The sequence below is a fragment of the Anser anser genome, assembly GCF_964211835.1.
Source record: "Anser anser genome assembly, chromosome: 9".
Classification (NCBI taxonomy): Eukaryota; Metazoa; Chordata; class Aves; order Anseriformes; family Anatidae; genus Anser; species Anser anser.
The window spans coordinates 12,605,699-12,629,247 of record NC_139729.1 but is presented as its reverse complement, the minus strand read 5'-3'; the positions used below and the strand labels follow the sequence as shown (position 1 = coordinate 12,629,247).

Below are 23,549 nucleotides of genomic sequence, written 5' to 3'. Positions count from 1 at the left end.
AAGCCAGCTGCCAAAAGCCCCAAAGAACAAACACTGAAGGAAGACTTGCGTTTTCTAACCCACAGGTTTTCATATTGTGTTTTATGGAGCTGTATTAGCTATTTCTATCCATTGCTCATTTCTACTACGAAATAAGACTTCTACCGAGAGGCTTTAGGCTGATTTTTTCTTGCACTGGAAAATACTGGCTTGACAGCCCTAGAGGCAAATCCTCCATGCACAGGAAGAGCAGAGGAAGCCCACTGCCTGTCTAGCACATGTTATTTTAGCTCCACTGAGGAGATCCCTGTCTCTGAGGAAAAGGACTTGTACCCAGACAGGCCTCAGGATCTCAGCTGGGATCCCTATGGAGTAGATGTGACAAACGCTGCACACCCAATTTCTCCTTCTACCTGCTCTGCTGCACCTGCTGCTGCTGAGGTCTGCTCTGCCTTGCTGTCACGAGCTCTTCCATCATTTCTCCAACTCCTCATTTCAAGCCTAAGATGCAGTTTCAACTTTCTGCCTTCTGCAGCTCAAAGATTTGGCTCCTGACCCTACATCTTGCATTTCCAAACTGCAGTCACCTCCTGTCTCGATCTCAGCTTCCCAAGCCATTTGGGAACTCATTTCTTCTCTGATGACAGAAATTGTGCATAATTTGCTTTCCTGAATCTGAGATCATTCCCTGGATCTTCACTTCTGGGAATCAAATCCCAACCTACTGACCCCCCTCCTCCGTTCTTCCTTCTCTCAGCCACTACTGCAAGTGGTTTAGAGACCACGGCCACCCCTCCTGCTCTGCAGTCACAACACCCCCAGACCCCAGCACTTAACCCTGGGGTACTCACATCTGGCACCCTGGGAGGCTGGTGCAGAAGTAAAAACTGATTTCTGCAGCTGCAAAATGGAGTAGGTGACATTTACCCACCTTGCTCCAGGTCCCTGGCCAAGGGCTTCCGATACATAACAGACGGAGACAGGCAGCACCAGCCCATGACATAGCCCCCCCAGACTTAAACCACCACGGCTGTGAGACCCTTGAGCATGTCACCACCACCATGCTGCAGCCAACTGAAAGGAAATAAACCTAGTGAATCACTAATAGGGATGCAGGGCTAAAATTCATAACTCTGTAGATTGAGACAGGCTCCCCTCCTTCTGCAAACTGCTGAATGCTAAATCTTGCCCTATCTGCCACGTCCATCATCCAGACTGCGAGCTTCAGCAGCTAGAGATCTGTTTCCTATAAATTTTCTGCAGTGCCTAGAACACTTGTAGTCTCCCTAAAATAATGATTGGAAGCTGGATAGAGGAGAACAAACAGTTCAGATGTATAGTTTATCTGATGAATTTAGCCTCTTCTCCTGTTCCTGCAATATCAGGTGGACAAATCCAATTTCCTCAAATGCATTTGTTGTTTGAGTTTATTTGACAAATACTTCCCCAAACAATTGCCTCTACATTCACTTAGCAAATATTTAAAATATGAACTGTGCTGTTTAGTTAATCCCCTGGCATTCTGCTATTCCCTAGTGCAGTAGAAAAGTTATTTTTTTTCCCCCAGTATTAATGATGACTGAATATCAAATGCAGCTTTTACCAGCTTTGTTCTTTCACCGTTAACACCAGATGATCTGGCAGCACTTATTAGGAAAGGAGCTGGTCAGTTGTCTTTCTGATGAAATCAAATTTTGCTGGAAAGCAATAACCCATTGAAGCAGACATTTCATCAGAAACTCCTCACAGTCAAATGACTTGCAGCAGCTGAAGGGAGGGCGCCTGTATGCGTTCTGCCCTCAGAAATCCCTGCCTGCTCTTTTCCCAGGTTATGGGCACGCATTTTTGTCAGTCACCTGTTAACTCTGCATCTTCAGCCAAAAGCTGGTAAGTTTTGGTCTGGTCGATGTTCTTTGAACTGGGAAAATCCTATGCCAGGCACAGGTTTACAAGGGGAGTTGGAGAGGCACAGGAAAACATGCAGGATCCAGAATAATGGTATACCAGGCATTTTTCACCCTACTTACCATCTCCCAACCTGCTCAAGAAGATGTTTCCATGCAGCAGAGGTGTCAATATCCATAAGAAGGCAGTGAATGATGAGGACTAGTGATTTTGCCCCACAATTTTAACTCAGGCCCTGATGAAGTACAGGCCGACACTTCAGGGCTACCTTTGTCTGTGCACCAAGGAACGCTTCTAAGTTGTTCCAAGGACCTTGGCTAGATATGCCTGATCAACCAGACCTCCCTCTAGGAGGGAATGACTGGATCTGTGGGTGAAGGGAGAGGAGGTTTTATTTACATTCACTTTAGCAAGGCTTTTGACAGGTTTCCCAACAATATCCTGCTATTGAGTTGGAGATGTTACAGCCTGGAAGGCTTGGGCAACTGGAAAGGTAAAAAACTGGTTGGAGGGTCATGCTCAGAGGGCTGGGGTTACTGGGTTCTGCTCTGCCCTGAGGCCAGTTACAGGTAGTAACTGCCTCGTTTATACTGGGACCAGTCCCACCTGGCAGCTTTACCAGTGACTGCGAGAGGCAGAGCACGCTCCCATCCAGTCTGCAGGTGACACCAAACTGGGGGAGCCAAAAAATATGCTCGGGGGCACGTTGCTGTTCAGGGTGTCCTAAATAGCTGGGAGGAAGGGGCTGACAAAAACCTTGTGAAATTCAACTGGGACAAACAAAGTCGTGCCCCCTTGCAGCGACACAGCTGAAGGTCGGCGGAGGCCACCAAGAAGGTCAGAGGCTGGAGCAGTTGCCCCATCAGGAGAGGCCAAGCGAGCCAGGCTCTGGGGACTGGCAGCAGAATGGAGGTTACCTGCACAGAGGCTACCAAAAAGATCAGCCCAGGCTTTTCACCTAAGCACATGGCAGGAAGATGGGAAACAACAGGTAAAAGCTGACACACTGGCCATAAGGACAGCCCCCCCTGGCCTGATCTCAAGCCTAACCCTGCCCTGAGCAACATGTGGGACTAGAAATCTACTGAGCCCCTTCCCACCTGTGACTCTAGGAAACCTTTTTCCAGTGGCAGGTGAAGCTAACAAAAATGATTGTTATGCAGAGTGGCAACAGAGTTTGAGGGTTATAACACCATACCTTGGCAAAAGTTTGTCTCTAGAATTGCCTGCTCGTAGCAAAATGTGGGGGAAAAAAATTTATTTTGGTCCCAAACCCAACATTTGAAGAAATGCCGGAGTACCAAAGTCTACATTTCAGCAAGCTCAGCTACAGAGACGCATCATTTCAGACCTAGAGAAAATCAGTTTCTAGGCCCCACAATTGCAAAGAAAAATGCAAGAGTTAGGTGCTTAAGAGTTCAACCAGAACCAGAAGGCAAATAAAATCACAATTCATTATTCATCAAAATCTTCTCCAATCTGTTTTAAGACCATGTCAGGATTTTTTAACACTGCAGGTATCAATAGTGGGAAAGAAAAAAAAACAACACAACCTGCAAATGTGACTTTGAAATTTGCTTTTCATGACTTTTTTCCCCCCAGTAAAAATCTCATTGCCTGAATGTTCTTGGAAAGGTACCAGAGAAAGGTTGGGAATATCGCCCAAGCAAATTCACTTAAGAATTCAAACAAACATCAGGACACAATTTTGCTTTTGTCACCCAGCTCTGGAGAAAAGCTGAGCAGTTAGGAAAAGGGCAGTAAAAGAACAAATGCTTCATTAAACCTGTTTTCAGGCATAAGAACAACAGACAACCCATTACTGGAAACGGCCTTCCCCGCTCTTTAGTCGAGCAAGAGCCTTTGAATGCAACATTGAGCTGGACAGCAGTTCTTCATATTCCCATTATTTATTTTGCAACTCTGAGAGACACAGCCAGGACAACCCATCCTTCTAAGCTGTGTACCGACACAGGAGAGGGAGAAACTTCACATTCTCATTCCACAAACCCCCACCCACTGCCAAGATCAGCAAACGACACATGAGCACACCAGGCAGGCAAACAGAAAGAGTAAAACAGGCTGAGATGCAGTGAATTCCTTCCCTGCTCACCAGCACACCTTTTTTCACCAAAGGAAAAGGAAAAAAGGACCAGGTGGCAGCTCTGGCAGGGGATTTATGTTTTGTTTTGTTTTTTAACCTTCAGCCCAACTGTGTCAAATATTCACAGGGCATGGTCAGGAGAGAGAGTGGTAGTGGCTTTAACTCACGGCTCCACAGCTAGGGTAGCTGGAGGTCCTCATCCCTCCCTTTGCCTCAAGGGGAGGCAAAAAACAGCCGTGCTGCAGGAGCCACTGAGCTCCTCCGGGCTGGGCTGTCTGGAAGCCCTGCTCCAGAAGGCAGGACTGGCAGCCCGGCACAGCTCCTGAACCAAACACACTTCCAGTGGGATGTCTATTTGAAAACACCTCCCGCCAGCCCATCTTTAGGCCTCGGAGAGTTAAAAGAAACTGGATTTACAGTTCTGAGCAGGGATTTTTCCAACTCTCTCTCCCTGGGAAAGGTGGGCTTTGTAAGGTGCTTTGGAGGAGCCATGCTTTGTTCAAAGAGGCTGCAATTGCTCCTGCATGTCCTTTAATCCCTGGCTCCATCTCTAACTCAGCCTGCTTTACAGAATACTCCTTAATGGACTGGCTCACTCCAGCTACATGCTTTATATCTCTTTAGCTCCATGAGCAGATGGAGTCCAGGGACAGCAGGATTTATATTTCTTGCTTGAGTTGCAGCTTGGCTAGGTGGAAATAAAAAATGAGAAAGAATGAGGAAATGGCATCGTAACAGCATTTACCTTGTGGGCTTTGGAGCCTCTATATTCTACCTGGGTAGCGTTTGCAGTTGTCAGTATTAATCCCATGTCTTCCTCCCCAGCTGAAGAGCAGGAGCCCCAGAGGGATGGTTCTCCTCCCTAGACCATCTGATGGATGGAAGGGAGTTTCCAGAAGCACGGCGAAATACTCAGCTAGCAAAGTCTGTGCATCAGTGCTGATTTGCACCAGCCGATAATCTGGCCCAGACCATTTCCTTCAGGGCACGCAAAAGAAAACCAGGAAATGCTTCTGACCTCTGAGGGCTTTAAAGAGGGAGAAAATGAGACAAAGGTATGAAAGCAAACAGCAAGATTGACAGGGGCTGAGGAAGGAGGAGCACAATAGGCTCCTAAACTACTTACCTTTCTCTATATTCAACAGAATCAAAGGATAAAAGGAAAAGAGGGAGAGGGAAGGAATTATAATGAACATGAAGCCTTCTCTATTAATTAATTACCCCCTTTATTTTGTGAAAAGGAGGCTAGAAACGCATGTCTGCTCAGCTTGGAACGCAACCCTGGCACTTGCTCCACAAGTCCCCTCCCCGCCTCGCCTGTGCGCGGGGATAATTAATCCATTATGGGATGGAACATGCGCTGCTCCGCTGTAAAAAAAAAAAAAAAAAAAGAGATCTATTTCTCCTTTGCTTTTCCCCTCCTCCCCAAAGAGACATCTGAAACATATCATGTAATAAATGTTTCTTGGATGGAAGGAGAGGTATTGTTCTCTCGCTGTGGAAACAATCCCATCGGTGGGGCCAGCCAGGACTGAGTGAGGCCGGATACTTCACTCAGCAGCTCTGACGATATCCTGCATGACAGGGTGGCCTCCAAAGGCCACGTTTTATGATACTCCCTTTGAAAAGCAGCGCTCGGAAGAGGGCAGGGTGAGCCGTCGCTCACCAAGAGGGACGAGCTCTCGGGGCTGGAGCTGGGCATCCTCCGCGAGGGCCAGCGGTCAGCAGCAGCCGCTCAGCACGATTCAGGGCAAAGCTCAGCCTTCCTGCAGGCTCTTCCAGCTCGATGCTCTCCTCGGAGCCTGTGATCCAAAGACCTACAAATGAACTGCAGTGGACTCCCAGCGTGCATCTATGACAAACCTGATCCCCCCTCCAGCAACTATCATGATTTTTCTATTTCTGGCCAACCTTGCTTCAGCCCCCACTGCATCTGGGGTGAGATGTTTCACCCTGTGACACCTTTTCCATCTTCCCTGCCTGCTGCCCTGCCTTCAGCTCAGAAGGCGGGAGCTCTCTTCTGTAGCGCTCAAATCTCACACAGCGCAAGGCTTGCTCCATGGCGGTACAGATTTTTGGGTGCTCCCTAATTAAAAAAATCATGCATGCCGTGCTCTTCATGCCTCTTTGCTGGTATTTATGAGGAATAAAAGAAGCGGTTACATTACACGTTCCCCGAGAAGGATGGGGCAGGTCGTCAGCTACCTGCACAAGACCCTTTGCTCTGTGGTGGTTTGCTATGCTCAAAGCACGGAAATTGCATGAGATCAGAGCTACCCAGCGCTGATCTCACCCCTGATCCCAGCATCACATTTGCATCAGTTTATCAGAAACATTTCTTCTTTCTGCTGACATCCAAATATTCTTGGCATGAAGGAGCTGCTGACATTTATTCCTGAATTGCCACATTGCAGGAGCCTTGGCTAAGACTACTGTTGCATGGGAAGAGCAAAGGGACCTTGTTACTCGGTAAAGAGATGTCTTCTGCAGTGTATCTGTCTAGATTAGACTTGGGTCACTTCCTCTATTCATTTCCCCAGCTGATTTTTTTTTAAGGCTCTTTGAAAGGAACACTCGAGCTCAGTACAATGTTCTTGATTGCAACCAGAACTGGTTGAAAAATGCTGAACAAATTGAAAGAAATTCTCTTTTTCATTCCTTCCTCAAAACATTTCCAGGGTTTTTGGTCAGTACTTGGAACCGTGAAAAACCCCTAGGCTCCGCTATACAACAGCAAAAGCTTTTTCCACAGAGTCAGCAGCGTTTTGAAAGCCTGCATGTTGATCTTACGGCTGCAAATGACTTCTGTGTCTATCAAAGACAGAGGAATGTCACGACGCCTCTTCACGTTTTCACCAAGACATCTCTCACACCAACACCCAGGTCGTGGAGAAGCATTCCCTCACCTCTCCCTCAGCACATTCTTCGAGCGGGTCCCAGAGCTAAGAACAGTCACAGCACTGCTGATCCCACCTTTCACGTGGGAGAGCTGGAGCACGGGGCAAAAGCAGCGGGGGCCAGCAGGGCCCTGCCACCCCCCCAGGCCGAGCCCCGCGCTCTGAACCACAGTGGGGTGCCTGCCCACCAGCCCCACATCCACCTCCAAAGCCAGCCCCCACCCCACAGCCACCAAGCACCGCAGAGCAAGTAGAAACCAGCTTCGTGGTGGCTGTTGGGGATCTCATGGGCTGATTTCTGCTCTCGAGCGTCTTACTCTGCGCCTCCCAGGCAGACGGCATATTTCACTTCAAACAGCGAGCAAAGCAAACAGCCACCTACCTACCCAAAGTGCCCAGCCTCTCTGGCAGAGGGGAGAGTTTCTGCACTGCTCGTTTCCTTTCTTCTTGAAAGAACGCAAGCTAAACAATTTCCTTTCTTCCCCTGTGCACCTCTCCTCCAGGCATCTTCCCCCCCTTCCTTCTTTTCCATGCCAGCCAGCTCAAGCAGAAGGCCCTTCGAGGCACTAGCGACTTCAAAGACACCAGGTCCAATGTGCGGCGAGTGATAAAAACCTCCACAGCATGTGTTGGGCAAATTAATATCCCCTCCAGAGCCACAGGCTCCTCGGTCCCAGCAGCACTACAATGAGATGTTATACCGGAGGGGAGGGGGACTCGATGCAGAAGGGGAGATGTATTTAATGTATGCAAATTGACTAGCATGCAAATTGCCACTAAGTTAAAAATAACACATTGCATGAGGAGTCCATCCTTTAAAACCTTTGTTTATTCATTAGGGTAATATCAGTTATCTGTCTCCTTGTTTCCTTCTGCATCAAGCGCTCATTCTCGGGGAAGTTAGCATTTTGCAGATTTGGGGATAGCTGTGATTTCCCGCTGATCTCCGACACCGCTCAGCAACACTAGTTCCTTCCCCTTTTCTTTTCTTCCTGCTCGCAGGCAGGATTAAAGCCACCTTTCCTCTTTGGGGAGCTGCTCATAGAACAGAGATGAACTTGGGGGGTCCCAGACACCCAGAATGGCTCCCAAGAGCCGGAGCCGTGCAGCATCCATCCCACTGGGCTCAGCTCCTGGTGGCCAAATTGCACGGAGGGCACAGCGCCAGGCTCCACTTCTGGGAAATGGCAACGTGAGCTCCTCCTCCCAGCCACAGCTCCGCGAGGCAGCCGCTGCTGAAGGCAGGTCCTAACTGGAGTCCTAAGGCTGCCACTGAGCACTGGGGCAGTCACTGATGTGGGCAGGCACGTCCCAGTGATCCTAGCTAAATGATCCCATGACAGCACCACTGCCGATCACCCATCGGAGAGCAGTGGGGTTTTGAATGGTGCTGAATGAGAAGCATTGTAGGGATGACACCTTGCCCTTCCTAAACAAAGGTTATAGCAAGTCCTGCTGCCTGGGGAGCCATTTGGGCCCTAAAACCCTTTCCTCTGTCCAATATTTTCATACAGACTTCCTGTTTGCAGCAGGTTTCGGAAGGATCTCAAGTGGGAAGCCTCTGTCTCTCACACATACCTCAGGTAGTTCTTCAAGCAACCTTGCTGAAGTGTGCCAACACCTTGCAGCCTGTGCACACACAATGCCTTCTGAGACAGAGATGGGGGGATTTCCACTGGACTTGAGCACAGAGAGACCATGTGAGCCCTGGAGAGCTGCAGAGGTCTTACAGACAGTTCACGGTGGAGCAGAGAACCAACAACTGGATGGAAGCTTTTGAAATCCCCAGCCAGGAGAATGAATCCTGCAGGCCAGACAAACCCCACTGCAGCTACAACTGATGGGCCTGGGTCCGAGCTGTGGCAGCTGAACTGCCTCCAGGTCCTCGAGAAGCATGTTCGAGGGTTCCAGTTCTCTTACTGTGTCCCATTTGTTATTACTTAGCCAAAGACTGACAAAGTTACAGTGTCAGTACAACCCTACAGCACCTGCCAATAAGCAAGAGATTTATTACTTCACTAGTTAACTCTGCCCCTCTTGGGAACCTTGTTCTCCTGTCCTGTGTATAATAAGAGCGGTAAAATTCATATGGAGACTAAAAGGATTCTAATTACAGCAATTAGCATTACTCATTTTATTTCAGCTAGAATCTTAAATCAGCACACAAACAGACACTCGCACTGCCAAGAGCTGGGCTCGCTGATCAAGGCAAGGAGGGAGGGAGGCTGCGGTGAGATGCTGAAGCAGCAGGGCTGGGATCCCCTCTTCAAGCTGAGAACATGCAGGGAGCAGGGCATACCTCTGCAGGGACCTCGACGGAAATCCTTCCTGTTAGCAGCAAGGGTAGATTTAAAGTGATTGGGTTGAACTGCATTAACCTCTGTGTGGACATGGTCACTCCAGATTCAAGTGGCCATTGCTCAGTGTAATGTAAGCCACTTCAATTTGACCTAATTCACTAGGTGAGTAAATAAGCCAAACCAAATAAAGGTTAATGACTGCGAACAAGTGCCACCCCAGAGGAGAGTGATCCACTCTGAGCTTACATATCAAGTCAACACAGATTAACAGCCGGCTGCAGACACCGTCTCTCATCCCTCTGCCTGGAGCTGCAGCTCAGCAGAGCCACAGTACTGGCAGAGCCACTGAGTCCTGAGTGGGAGCAGGACACCCACGACTCAGGCGGGTAAGGCAAAGATCACAAGTCGGGTCCGAAACAACGCTTACCCCTACTGCACAACATCTGACTTCCAGCTAAGCCAAAAAACGTAAGCATGCCAAGAGGAGGAATGGAGCGGTGCAGAACACAGCTCACACAGCCACCTCACGCACAGCACTATGGCAGAGCACCGAGCAGCTCCCTCAAGCTGTCAGGCCATGGCAAAACTAGCTTCACCTTGTCACGGCCGGGATGCTGCAGGTCCCGCTGCAGTGCTGGTGACCCACCTCCTTCACCGGGGCAGGCTGGAAGAGCCAGGCTCCCCAACCCTTGTACAGACATGACATTACAACAGCAGCGAGCACGACAACTAAGTCGGCCACCAGGAAGCAAAACAAGATCAAAAATTCATGAATGATAGATCAAAAACCAGAGACTACAGGGACACGGCAGAGAGATACCTTCCAATGACCTAGAGACACTCGGGGAAGGGATGGCAAGAGGGGCCTGATCCCCACAGTCTCTTTGCAGGGCACCTACTGTACCTGCAGGGCAGGGTGCTGGGCTAGGTGAACACATCGGCTTGGCTCAGCAGGGCACTTCTCATGTCCCAAAGGGTCCTGCTCTCAGGCTGCTGCTCCCCACGCCACTTCTTCCCATCTGCAGGCCCCTTGCCCACGCAGGCAGGAAGGTCTCGCCTGCCTACGCAGAAGAGGGTGGAGAAGGTGCTTACACAAAGGCAGCTGCTCTTTCAACTTTCCCCAAGCTCATCTCAGTCAGATGTGGCCTTCATACACTCCCCAGGCAATTCTCTCCCCACCCCGTACTCTTCCCCCCCAATTTGTCATTTCCAGTGACATGGCCCCAGCAGTGACGGAGAGCTGGTGGCCGAGGTGCATGATCCTGCCAGGTGGTGCGTTTTTCAAAGGATGAATAGCGACTGAGCACAGCACGGCCCTGCATCTCAATGAGCTGCCACCCTACTGCAAGGTTTCACTAACGTTTTCCCGGTGTCAATCACACACAAATAGATTATCCTGCCCAGCCTGAGTCGCGTGGGCAGTCCCTTTCTCATTCATGAAGCCCCAGCAGTTGCCGGTGAGAAAATGCAGAACAGCGAGCGAGCTCGGGTGCTGTGTGGTGCTGCACCTGCTCCCTCGCTGCACGCTCGGCTTGGAGATGCCTTCCCCAGGGGGAGAGTTTCTTAAGGAGGTTCAGGCATGGCCTGATTCCATCACGGACCTCATCTAATCACAAAGTTCCTCTAATGCAGTTTGCTGTCTCGGTTACCAAACTGATTTGTTCAGCCAACCACCGCCAGATATCCAACAAGAGCTGCTGGTGGTCTGGGGCATGAAGACCCCTCAGAGTCACTAATCCATTTGTTTCACCCCAAACTAAGCGTCCTCTATCAGAAAAGTCCTGCACCACTTCCTTGACCTAGCACAGCCAGCTGGCCCAAGGACAGACTGACCTCTCCACTCTTAGAAGAGTGTTTTATTTCCCTCACCCTCCCATTCAGTAGTGCCAGCGAGTGCAGGAAGGGCAGCAGTCTTGAGACTTAAAGGTTACAGAATATGGGCTGCTGAATTTAAGCTCGTCCCAAATTAGGTACTAGCATCAGGAATTCCTACTTAGTCTGCAAGGTCTGTTCTCTGTTAGCATCACTGAACAGCCTGGAAACATTCCCCACCAAACGGCACAAGCTGGAATGCTTCCTAATTAACTGCATGGGATACGATAAAAATTCCCTGCTCTCCCCAGTCCTGCAGGAATCGGAGAAGCTAAGAAAGCAGCCACAAAAACCTGACACCAGAGCAGGGGAGATGGAACAGCCTCGGTGAAACATGTACCCACCAGCACACCAGGCTCAGCGTAATTGCCCAGGGCACACGAGGTGGCCATTTTCATAAGGCGGAACACATCCCCAGGACCAAATAGCGGGGCCTGAAAATTAGGAGCTTCACAGCTCAGAGCACAGGGATATGCTCTGTGAAACTCTAATTGTACGATGCTGCAGCAGCAGGCAGGACTGTCAAACAGCTGGTGGAGCAAACCCGGTCACCTCCAGGCCTGCTGTTACCTGACCTGGCCGCTTTAACCACCGCATCCTTTTCCAGATCCATTAATTCCTGCCAAACGCAGCGATTCTGAGGAACGGCAGAGAGGAAACAAGGCAGCTTGCTAATGCCCATCACATACCACAGCCTGAGGCCCATGCTGAGCTCTCCATCAGCCCCAAGCCTAATTCTCAGCTGCTAGATTCAGAGAGGATCTTATTGAAGGGATCTGCTTGCTGCTACAGCCCATGACCTTTTGCTCAGGATCACAAAGGTCATCACAAAAGGAGGCTCCACAATCCTCACGGCTGTCATTTCCTCAGCTCCTTGCCAAAGCTGTTTCATCGCTGCTGCTCTGGTTTCAGGAGTCACTGCTCAGTTCAGCTCCCAGCTTTCTTCCTGCTGTCCAAATACCGCACACCCGCTATGATGGGGAAATCAAGGTATCACAGCAGTAATGAATTATTGCTCACAAAAAGTGAATTGCACCCTAAAGATCTAGGGTGAAGTGACCTCCATGAATATCTCCACACATCTTTCCTTTGAGGATTCTCTGTCTAAGCACCAGGGTTGCACAGTAAACCAGAGATTAATGCAGAGCAGAATGGAGCACTCCAAGGCAAAAATACAAAGCAGAACAAAGGCTACCTTGTCATGTACTTTCTCACATACTACTTTCTTTAAAGAAGGAAAAACTTCCTATGCCCAGCACCCAACTTCCCACTCTGACTTTGCAAATGCAAGAAAGCTAAGAGATTATTTTGGGAGCTATATTAATCTCCCACCTTTGTAGGAGAGCAAAGCTCCTGAGTAGCCATGTCCCAGACAGACTTTCCAGATGGCAGACTTGCTTTCCCTCACTCTGGTTTGAGAGGGCCGAGCCAGGCAGAGGCACCTGGGAACCTCAGGTGTGAGCTATGGCAGCAGGGAGGCAGCAACCTGTGAGTTCCTGTTCTCCGCAGGTCAGTCCACAGAACATATGGTAGAAATATTTCAACTCCCTACTGTAGCTCCTAGGATTTGTCTTTCCCAGGAAGGCTGGGACTAGAAGCCCTTGGAACAGTAACGCAGAATTCATTTAGTTCTGCTGGTTTTCCTCAAAACCTCTGGCCTTAACTCCGAAGTCAACCACACAAGAAAACCCACAACTATAGACCTGTGCTGGGGCTGAAAACTAAGCCTTGATACCTGTCATCTGCATTCAGAGACCACACCGAGGTTTACAGAGCCCCATTACCGGTAGTTCAGCAAGCTCCATTAGCTACTTTGACCCTTAGCAGGAGCCAGGGAAGGCATTTGGGGCTCACCGTTCCACCCTGCTTCGAAATGCAGTGAGAGAAGCAGAGCCAAAAGCGAGTGAGAAAACAGAGCTGCGTCGTAGGGTTTCACGTTGCATCTTAGCAGAAAGCAATTTATGTAAGTCCTTCTTGGCATAACATCCTCCGTGCCTTACTCTGCTTATAAAACACTCTGAAGGCCAGCCAGTTGCCATAGAATATTGTTTTTCTTTCAGAAAAACATTTTCAAGGTCTTCCCATTGCATCCAGAGAGCACAGAATTATCTCCCAGAACGCGCCGGTCGACATGCACATGGGCTGCCGCGAGCCGGTGCAGCCGGCTCCTGCCGCACCCGGGGGCCAAGCGAAGAATTGGCACGATGAGGGTGGGTCGATCACTCGAGGAGCGAGGGCTGCAGAGCGACCTTATCTGATAGAGCCTTTCTCACATGCTTCACAAGCAAACACACCTCAGGCTTCTTTATGGCAAAGGTGTTTAAGAGAATACTGCCTCTGAAACACTTTAGCGGACTGGAAGCAAGGTGCCACGCGCACTGGTAGGTTGTGGGCGACGGAACATCAGCAGAACCATGCGACACGTGCAGCAGCCATCCGGGACCTGCAGCTGGAAGGGTGGCTTGGGGACAGCAGCTGGCTCCAACACAGGTTGAGAACTGGGATGAACCGAGAGAAAACAAATACAAACGCAGTGCTGTTTATTTCTAAAGTTACAGCAAAGGGTAGAAAGTGCTCTTACGAATTCCGGTGATGAAGGAGCTCGCCTACCAGTACAGCGGTTGGTTCCGGCCCATCGACATTTCCACAGGCACACCGTCTGTACAGGGGGGCTGCCACTTTAAATTTGAATTGCCCAATTTTTCCTATCGCAACAGTCTGATATTTTTTGCTCGCGAAGAATAAATATTTACAAACCTTAACTCTAGCCAACAAAGGCATTCTGTTCCAGGATTTTCTGGGGTTTTTGTTCTGTTTTTAAACAGTTTTATAAACCGTTGCCCAACACTTTAATATCTGTTATTAAAACAAGCAGTGCAGTAAAAAGATATATGAAGTAGGGGCCAGAGCACAGAAGCTCAGTGTTAACATTCTAAGGTTTTCAGCAATAAGTCAGAAAATGGCTGAAAGCATTTGCAGAAAATGCAAAGGGAAATAGTACAGTAAGTGGACAGGTCACCAACACGTAGGAAATCCGTTCTCTTGGTAAACTAATGGCGTTTTAACAATTACACACAAGCAAACACAAGACTGTAAACAGACAAAAAGAGATCCAAGACAAACACCCACTCATCGCAGCAGCACCTCTCCTCCAGCCAGAGAAGGTGGCTCCACGCTATTCAAACATCTAGAGAGCTGCGAACAAAAACGGAGCCCAGGAAAGAAGCAACCAGCTCACCATTTAACAAGCATTTGTCATCTCTAAGTACTTGACAACCCACATGCATACATCATCATCAAGTGCAACACACTTCACTGGGATTTAGAAGCGGGTTTAGTGAGCCTTGCTCGGGGCAGCAAGCAAAGGTCAGGGTAGACATCTGACTAACACAAGCTTCCAGCACCAAGCTGAGGCTAACCACGTGTCCTCTGCACGGTGGAGCACACAGGGAGGTGTACTTTGCATTGCTACCTGATGCTGTCAAGAACATGGTGTCCAGTTTCTGTATTCGCACTTCTGAGGAAAAAAAAGTGTCAAAAATGGAGAGTTCAAATAATAGCTGCAATAATAATTTAGGGTGTGAAAATCCAGCCTTAAGGTGAGAACCTTAAGGAGTTCAGTCAATTCAGTTTCCCAAGAAGAAGGTTAAAAGGTAACTTGACTCTGGTCTGTACATTCCTACACAAAATGATTTCTGATATTAATGGCTCTTTAATCTTGCTAACGGCAATCCAACAGCTGGAGGCTGGAGTTTGAAACATCCAAAGAAACAGATCTTAGGTGAAAATTGCTGCCATGTGGGTCTGTGACATTTAGATGTCTTTCCAGATGAGACATTCCCACTTGATTACAAGTGGTTTGCCACGTGGCCAGAATTCAGGGGTTGCATCCTCCAGCCTGAGTTATGCTGCAGCCAAAGCACTACCATGCCAGACTGGACCCCTTGCATTCATCCCTACTAGGACGGAACAGCTCTGAACCCCCAACAGTAACAGCAAGGGAACCCAGCATGTCTGTCCCCACTTCTGATCTGAACTCCTTGGAGCCTAGATGCTGCTAACTGCCCCTGCTTGCTTTTGCAGGATGTGCAGCTAATTTCATAAGGGGATGATCTGCCTCTCTGACTTGCAAATCAGCTGGTGCCCACTGCCCCTGCTGCCCACAGCTGTCCTCCATCCAGCACTCACCCACCGGGCTTCAACCACAGCCCTCACTGGTATCCCCAGAGCCCCATCCCAGCTCCAGAGGCAGCAGCAGAGGTAACACCCTTGCAACCTTACAAAAACTCTACAAATTGAGGTGAGAAGGCCCCTGACCCAGGCCATACAGTTGCACCAGTTTATCCTTTGCTTGCTGGATGTTTCTTACAGAAACTCAAATAGGCAAGCAAGGGCATGGGCACAGCTGAGTTGGCACGGGATAGCAAAGGAGAAGGCACAAGGGAAGGAGAGTTCCAGCATGTTTGCACTACCATGGCTCCCAGGACGAGCGGTCAGCCTGAGCAACCTGGCTGCTCTTGCAGACAGAGATGGAGAGACCAGGCTGGGAGCAATGAGATAAATACTGGAGGCAGATGATGCACTGCATACCCCAACACACAATATATAGCTGCTCGACTCTATTAGGTAGATAGATGGCAGGGAATTTTAGAAGAGAAATAGATTTTTTTTACTAAGCTAATTAGCTAAAAAGGCTTGTCTGGAAACACGGGCCCCATTGTGTCTGAAGTCTGCTGACACACAGCCCAGAGCAACATTTTTCTTCCCTGTTATTACTCTGCCTCCAAGAGCATCCCTCACAGGCACATAGCAGGGGGTGGTGATCCCCTGCAGCAAGCCACTGGCACCCAAGTCACCCAGGAAGGTCCTTAGGTGGCTGGATGGTGCCACAGTAAATACACGTGCCTCTATATAGATACAGACATACATACACATTTGCAAGTGTGTCTGCATCTATACACACACATATATAGGTTACTTACAAACACATGTATGTATTTGTATGTAGAAAATGGAGATGGATGTCATGTCAAAGCTGGAGAAGAACCTCCACAAGTGAAGCAGGTTTCAGTCTGAGCCTTACGTGCACATGCAACCCTGCCAAACGCACCTGGCCGCCTCCTCCTCGAGGCAGGCGAGCAGGCTGACTCCTGTTCCCCACAGAAACAGCAGCCACCACTCTGACACCTGCCATTCTACTAAAACAGTGACAAGGGCAAGGGATGGATGTGACATGCACGTATAGACAGGTCCCCTCTGACCCGGGGAGTACAGGATACATCCATGCGCTAGAAGCTCTCGATCAGAGAAAAAATAGGGGAAGTCTGACTGCAGTAAGTAAAAGCACAGTCTGCAGTGAAAACCGGTTTGCTGCTTCACATTAACCAGCCCGTTAATTTAAAAGGGAAACAGAGGGTACTTGATGGAACAGAAAGGCTGTAGATTTGAGACAAATAAAAGAAAAATACGACTTGACCCGGTACAGTCACTTCTGGAATCCACTGCCCAGGAAGTCATGGAGACGCGCACCAGTGGAACAGACATTTTAAGGGACTGGATAATTTTATGAGCATTAATAACATTTGCAGCTATGCAAGCTAATAAAATGTTACAAGGGTAATCAAACTTCATGCTTCAATGTGTAAGCTGATCACCTGTGAGCACTGGGAAGGAATTTCCTCTCTGGTGCTGTTGCATTGAACAAGTAGCCAGCTGCACCACAGGGGCTTTTTTTCCCCCCCCTCATCAGTGTCGCTGCTGCTGCTGCTATGCTTTTGATTTGTTTTTTCCTCCTGTAGTAGCTGGCAGCCACCAGAGAAACTAAGCTCATGGCATCGCTGTCAACTTGCTAAGATTTCCTGGTGCAGTCTTGAGACAACTGATCAGCCACAGTCCCAGAAGAATATCACCTTACCCTGGGACGGTGGTTCCTACATGCTCATACCCTGGCAGCAGGCTCACACCAAGCTCAGCCAGTCGTTCCAGGTCCAGGCATCCCAAGCCTGCTCTTCGCTGCTTCCACACTGCGTGAGCTGCGGTGCCAGCAAAGTGCCGGCTCTTCAATTAACGTTGCTCCGAGCCACAGGTACTACAAGGGAAACCTGGCAGCTTGTGAGCCCTCTTCCAATTCAGAACTACCCAATGGGTTATTTATAACATCTGAGAGGCAACCTTGGTATTTCCAGTGTTTGCTAGTCTCGGAAGTTAAAGCCCCCGTAATTAATGAACTGACAGAAAACTCTGCAATCTGCTACCACAGGCTTTGCAAAGAAAATGACAGACTTTGCTCCTGTGCCTACCCTTCTGTCAGAGGGAATCCAGATACAATTCAGCCAGCTGGGAAGGAGGCTGAAGCAAAGATGGGACACAGCCATAGTTTCAAAATAATCCTTTCCTGTAAAAATAACCAGCATATCGCTTTACAGATGGAAGTCCAAAGGGATGAAGAGGGCTACTGCGTGCTGCCAGGCACTTGGTGAGGAAACACTAGGGGCAGGAGGAGGCTATCAAAGGCTCGCGGGCCTTCCATTCTCGTCTGAAAAAAAAATAAAGCACTGGAGCACAGTAGCGAGGCCTCTGCTCCGGGCTCGCACCCGCTGGCCAGGGAGAAGGGATCGGGCCTGCTCAGGAGCCATGCTTATCGCCATGGTAACTGAACGCCAGCACCAGTAGCTCGCTAAAGCCGAGTAGCCCACGCCGCGGCCTGGTTTCACTGTTTGTGCACCTCGGGAGCGCCTTTTCTTAGGGAAGGCCCGTGGCTCTCAGACCTTTTTTTCACCCTTGGTGAGGCAAGACATGCTTCCCTGGAAGGGGAATTAAAAACGTCTTGGGGTTAAGCACACCACTTCTCCCGTGTGGTCTGTTTTATTCAAGGATTTCACGTTTGAGCTGGAGATGGCACGTTCCAATGACAGCCATGAAGATCTGCCAACTAACCTGGCCACACACACGTCTTGGTTTTAGCCTCGGTGACCAGGTGATATTTCTTCTCTGTTCTATTTGTTCTTAGAGAACACCAGTTTAATATGCCTTCAGGAGAGAGGAGGCAAAGGATACAGGGATTACATGCGTCAGTCACCCTTTCATCCCCTAACAATCATTTTCACCCTGACAGGGACCTCCAGGCCAAAGAAATCCATATTTTTCTGAATAAACTGCATCTAAGAACTGCACTCACTGCCCTCCAAAGACCCTTCCAAATTACACTGCCTCCTCAGAAACAGCAACAGTTGGCCTGGAACATGATATGCCCCGAGAAAGCAGTAACTTCCCGTATCAGGACAGGAAAGCGCTTTAAATCACAATCATAAGGGAAAAAAAGAGATTAAATGAAAAGCACCGCCCAATGATTAGAGCACTGCCATCAGAGACAGGAGCTGACACACTGTGCGATGTCGTACACATGAACCTCAGCACGGTGACAACAGCTCTGGACCCAGATGGATTTTAAAATTATAGGCAATAAAGTATGACATCATAATGACATCATGGAAGGAGAAATTTAATTCCTAGATCAGAGGCTATCAGTTCTTACTTTATTCTAATATCTGTCACGATCTGCATGTGCAATGAGCAGAATCAATCATTTCCACAGGTCTTTATGGCCACCATAAATTTTGAACACTTATGTCTCAACCATTTTCTCGTACACATATGGGCCCATCTGTTGGCTCCTGTGATTTTTCCTCAATATCCTGGCACTACAAAACCCACAAGCACATTTCAGGCATAATCACAGCAAATAAATGAAATTCATGGCCATTATGAGATCATACACATTTGACTTTTGGGTTTTCAGATACCTGTCAGCTGTGCATTTAGTTTCATCCACCGCCACGCTGACACAGATCGGTACACTGTAGAATAACCTTCTGACACTTGCATGACCTTTTAAAGTCATTTTAAAATCTGTTTTGACAAGCACTCTAAGACAGCTGCTTCAAGAAGATCGCCCATTGCAAGCTGCCTGTCTCTATCCCCCTTCTGCCAAGCCTCGCAGCAATATATGCTAATAGAGTATTATTTTTACATATATGTAAAGCATGCAGCACACCAGGTTATGTCAAAGGCTGAGGAGAACGTGCTTTGTCAGTGAAGTTGAGGCAGATGGGATATTCTGGGGGTGTTCTGTTTGTTTTTATGAGTTGATGACACTGATCTGGCTACTTCCAAGTATGACAGGGCTCAGGCGGTCTTAGAGACAGTTAACTCAGTCTTCATAAGACCTCCAGCAGTGATAAGGGATGGATTTTTCATAAGATTCTTGATAGAGAAGAGATGTCCTTTTTCTCTGCATACTTTTATTTATTTATTTATTTTTATATTTTACCCGTTTCCGCAAAAACACAAAGCAGTGACATGACCTGATAGATAACTTCTAGAATATCAAAGCATATCAGAAACCTCTTGACTGTGTTATTTCCAGTTATAAGCTAGGAAACTTTTCCATTGCAATGAACTGCCATTTCCAATTTCCTGACCTCTGTAATATTAGACAAGGCCAAAAAAAAAGTCTGATTTTTAGTAGATACCTTTGAAGTACAGAAACACCCTTCTATTTGCTCACAGCAAGTTTAAAGGTACAATTCCCTATACCTATCAGAATAACAGGACTAGCTCATTTTCATCAGTTCCAGCTACACTTGTACTGCTAATGACTTACAGTTCCCGGGTAGAAAACTCATGTACAAAAGTGACCCTTCTATGCTATCAGCAGGATGGGGAAATGATTACCAGCCATTTGGGACCTCCTAGATATCCTTGACTCATTCTCAAAATCCCTGGCCAGCATGTTTATTGGGGGTGCCTTAAGGGAGCTCAGCTGATAAGCATCAAACACAACACCAGGTTTTGACAAATTTTTGACTGTTTGTTGATGTACAAATATCCTTGTTGATGCATAGTCCCTGAAAATAAATAAATAAATAAAATCACAGCAACATTTGGGCTCAAAGTAACTAACTTCTGCTAACAGATACCTCAGTAATAGTATCAGCTGCGTCACAACTCAGTGCAGAGTTTGCTTCATTTTCAAGATATTTCATAAGATAGACATTACAGCACAATCTCAATTCATTACTTCTGCAGAAAGATGAAGGATAACACTGGGTTTTGGAGATGAAAGAACTTTGTAAGTCACCTTCTCTGTTCTGACAGGCAATGAATATCCCCACCAGTAAAGCAACATCATTTAAGAAGGGCTGTTGAACAAGTTGCTTTTGAGGGAATTTGGGGGAAGCTGTTGGCATTCAGTGAGGGCAAAAATCTGCTAAAATTCTCCACATAACAGCCCACTTCAATTCTCAGGTCCTGCAGTCACAGAAATCACTGTATCATTTCAGATCTGCACCTTTGATTACTTGTAGGCTTTCTGGAAGTGTGACTTCGCACTAATATCCAGCATCAAGAAAGATTAAAAAAGCCAGTGAATTTTCCTTAACCCAATTTCCACATTCCTCATCAGTATCACAGGATTAACAAATGATTTTAGGCAACTTCTGAGACAGCAGTCTGCTTGTAACACTCAGCATGTTCAACATGGCTAGCACACTGCACAGCTACACAGACACCAACCAGGACACTCGCCTCTCTGCATATAAGGGTGAGTATAATAAGGACTGGCTATACTATTTAAAAGTTGCTGTGACTGGATCTATAAATGTAGCTCAGAGTTAAACATTCAAGCCTGTGTGACCACAGGGTTAGCAATTACTGAATTTGTTACTGCTTCAACTATCATGACAGGCATTGAAATAAATCTCATTTATATTACATGCAGTCATCTAAAAAAGCATTTTTTGTAAAAATTCTTCTAGCGTGTCAATGTGCTACACATTGCTCCATTTTGAGACCTCTCCAGACTGGAGATCAGGCAAGACATACAAGTCTCTCAGCCTGCCAAGTTTCATACTTATTAAGATTAAGCCTGACTTCTGCACATTTTCTATACAGCAGCTCCGTGAATGAGATTAAGGAAGGCCTCTTGCCATTAGATGTTGGCTGAGCATGTGCAACATATACCAGCGTGATTGCTGCTGCAACCTTTTAAAGCAGGGTGAGCAGCTCCCTGCTTGGTGCAGTAACCAAGTGAGCAGAATACATGTGGGGAGCGGGCAAAACAAATTCAATTTCCTTCCCAAGCTGCAGGGATTCAAAATTACCTCTCACATCATCCCACAAGGTTCCCTAAAGATTGAGTTCCCCACTGCTCTGCTCCAGACGTTATTTTTGTATTTGCCTCTGCAGATTCAGTCTTTCTTTGGAGCCAGAACTGAAGCCTGGACATTTCCCCTTGCTCTTGTTCTGCCAGTATCTTTAAGCAAGGGTGGCAGACATCCCCACCCACCTACTGGTACCCTGCTTCCCCATCCTCTCAGCCTGCTGACACAGCCACGCCAAGCCAGAAAGCAAGCTGGCAGAGTTCAGGGATGCCAGCCCTCCCAGATCTAAGGCTTGAGCAGTAAGTTCCTGACACCAAAAGCCACCAGTATCTCCCTCAAGAGATCCTGCATTCAGACGGGTTGCATTCCTGAAACAGCTTTGCCACATTGCCCTTTCCTTAACTACTTAGAAAAGGGACATTATGGCAGATGCTGTTACTGGGACTCACCGCATCTACCCACTGAGCAGTGAAGAAAAACACCTGTGATGTTCTTCCATTTAAGTATTATGCTACCACAAATTACAGTGCAATTAATCTCTCCTGGAACCCATCACACGTCTCTGTAAGAGTGCAGTCCAAGCTACTGAGCTATCCAGGCAAGTTGAGGCAGTAAATAAAATAAAAATAAAAACTAACTGGTGAAGGGGGAAAATGTATTTCCTGATGTTAAAAATATCTGCTGTTTCCAGGAAATAATGGTATAAATAGAAAATGAAACCATTCCTCCTCCAAAAATATTTCATAATTACATGTCATAAAAATAATTAGGTTATGGTGAATTAGTACAAATGTTTACAAGAAAATTGCCATGCAAAACATTACGGGTAATAACATGCTAATTGCTGTAGAAGCAAAAGCTGATTATGTTTCAGCAATATTAAAAGTTGCCAACTCGGCGCTTCTATCCAAGCTTCAATATCACTCAGCAGTACCCAGGGACACAAGGAAAACTAGCGACAAGCAAAGGAGATAGCAGGTAGGCAGCCCCGAGCCCTGCTCTGCCAAGTGCTTCCCTTGCTGAGCAGCAGTTCCTAGAAAGCCTACGCCGGATTACGCTCACGCAGCACGACGGAGGATGCCAGCACCAGCCCTTGCCCCCTGGATGCGGCTCAGAGCACACGGAACAACCGGAGCGCTCAGTGCAGGTACGGCCACCTCTCTGCATGCTGAGCAACCAGATCATTCCTGCTAAAAAACATAACTAGGGTGAGCATACCAGGGAACTTTGAATTCCACTACAGAAGTCCTCATCTGCCTCTCCAAGGGTGCAGCACCTCCAGCTTCAGCAGCATGGGCAGGATATAGGTACAGCCCTCTTCTCCAAACTCAGGAGTGAACTGCAGCACTGAGAGCCATGCCACACAGGTGCAACCTGTGAGCTTTACAAGCCTTCCTCCTCACCTGGGTACTTCCATTTAGGTCAAATTCTCAGCTGGCATAAATCAAACAGGACAGCAGACACCAAGAGGGGAGAGAGAGGAATAATCTGGTCAACAATTAACTCATTGAGAGCTTTTGCAGGGCTTGAAGAACAGGCCTCATTTAACAAACAGCTCCCTTCCTTTCCGTCTTCATCACCAACACAGAGGAAGGGGTCAGAGAATAATTTGCTATGAAAATGCTTACCTTCAATTTTCAAACATTTATCCCAACACTGTTCTAACCTAGGGCCCGCTGTTGTCCTCCTCATGGTGCTCAGACCCTGCTAAGGATGCCAGATAGCCTCGGGAGGTGAGAACCGAGGTGCCGCTTGGCTCCGGCTGCATGAAGGATCTGAAGTGGGACACGAGCAGCCTCGCGCCTCTGTGCTGAGGCCAGGCTGCTCCATCCCACCTGGCACAGGAGGTGAGCTCACCTGAGTGCTTCCAACAGATTTCATGGAGCTGTGGCACTTGTGCTAACTCCAGCCCATCCTGCTGACTGCCACACGCTCCCCACACGCATGCTTCCTTCCCAGGAAGAGCTCAGTTCTCCCTGGAGCTGCAGTCCTTCCTCACGGAGGAAGCAGCAACGTTGACACAACCTGGTTCAGCCCACACTGGCTCTTTCCTAGAGCTACAGCCCTTGTCCATCAGTTTTCTTAGGTTCCAGGAGCACAACTGCTTTGCAGGATGCGTTATAGGAGTGCCAGCACAGACACTGGGTGCAGGACAGCATTACCAGGCACCTGGCAGCATGGCTCAGCACTGCAGCTCCATATGCCACCAGGCGTGGTGCCACCAGTCTGTCCGGGTTTCACACTGCACTTTGGGCCAGAGGGATCTGATTGAAGCCCTGCTGTAAAGCAGGAGTCCAGGCAAAGCCCCATGCCCCGGGGCACCAGGGGCTGA

General features: G+C 48.1%; 1 protein-coding gene across 1 annotated transcript in view; it reads right to left on the bottom strand.

Annotated features, from left to right (window-relative positions):
- The window catches only part of LOC310904044 (uncharacterized protein), a 131,022-nt gene extending 108,183 nt beyond the window's left edge, over nt 1–22,839 (bottom strand). Inside the window, exons 1-2 of the mRNA XM_083848202.1 lie at nt 22,436–22,839; nt 12,793–13,555 (exon numbers count right to left, since the gene is read on the bottom strand). The gene's annotated coding sequence lies outside the window, so the exon portion shown is untranslated. The remainder of the gene's footprint in view (nt 1–12,792; nt 13,556–22,435) is intronic.
- Between the last annotated feature and the right edge of the window lie 710 nt (nt 22,840–23,549).